This window comes from Drosophila subpulchrella, unplaced genomic scaffold (genome assembly GCF_014743375.2).
Source record: "Drosophila subpulchrella strain 33 F10 #4 breed RU33 unplaced genomic scaffold, RU_Dsub_v1.1 Primary Assembly Seq211, whole genome shotgun sequence".
Lineage (NCBI taxonomy): Eukaryota > Metazoa > Arthropoda > Insecta > Diptera > Drosophilidae > Drosophila > Drosophila subpulchrella.
This window is the reverse complement of record NW_023665537.1, coordinates 22,501-23,579: the sequence shown is the minus strand read 5'-3', so window position 1 is coordinate 23,579 and position 1,079 is coordinate 22,501. Positions and strand designations below refer to the sequence as shown.

At 28.0% G+C, this 1,079-nt stretch overlaps 1 non-coding gene across 1 annotated transcript in view; it reads left to right on the top strand.

The window, feature by feature from the left end:
* The first annotated feature begins 765 nt into the window (after positions 1 to 765).
* The window catches only part of LOC119559350, a 1,995-nt gene continuing 1,681 nt past the window's right edge, over positions 766 to 1,079 (top strand). Inside the window, exon 1 of the ribosomal RNA XR_005220744.1 lies at positions 766 to 1,079. This exon is cut by the window's right edge and continues 1,681 nt beyond it. This is a non-coding gene — a ribosomal RNA (small subunit ribosomal RNA).

Below are 1,079 nucleotides of genomic sequence, written 5' to 3'. Positions count from 1 at the left end.
TCAAATTTGTTTCTTTATTCATTTATGAATATGAGACTTGGCTCCACGGTTAATATTTTAAGCCCAAAGATAATAATGTTGAAACAAAGGCCAAGGTTTCTATTATACATAGAATAACAAATTGTTTCCGAACTTTATCGTTAATCCAAATAAATAATTACAATTGAGGCAGGCTAATAATGATATATATTTTGTATTGATAATCTTGATATATATGTATATTGGTCTGCCATTATCACATACTGAGTTATGTGATAATTCCCTGCGGGGATAAATTAAAAGAGGTGTCCCTATATTAAAAGAAAATAATATATATATATATTATTTTTTCTAACGTACATATCATATATGCGCTCGGTTTTATATTATATATTACCAAAGAGTCTTATATGAATATATACAGATAAATTTTAAATTTATCATCAAAATACAAATGATTTAATTCAATATTTTATATTGGTTAAACAAAAATTGTACATGTGTGGATACAATAATGACGTATGTCGAACAAAAAAGATATTTTAGAATGAAATATGCAAATATAAAGAAAATTATTACGTATTACGAAAAAAAATATTGTGTTTTTAACATCAATAATTAAAAAACTTGTTATTATTAGTGGCGGAACAAGTATATATTGTGAAAACAACAAACGTATACGAATGCTATATAAAAATGGCCGTATTCGTCGATAGAAAACAATCTATAAAATTTATATTGCTAATTTCTATTCAAAAATATGAATGAAATATGAATAAAAACATTATTCTGGTTGATCCTGCCAGTAGTTATATGCTTGTCTCAAAGATTAAGCCATGCATGTCTAAGTACACACGAATTAAAAGTGAAACCGCAAAAGGCTCATTATATCAGTTATGGTTCCTTAGATCGTTAACAGTTACTTGGATAACTGTGGTAATTCTAGAGCTAATACATGCAATTAAAACATGAACCTTATGGGACATGTGCTTTTATTAGGCTAAAACCAAGCGATCGCAAGATCGTTATATTGGTTGAACTCTAGATAACATGCAGATCGTATGGTCTTGTACCGACGACAGATCTTTCAAATGTCTGCC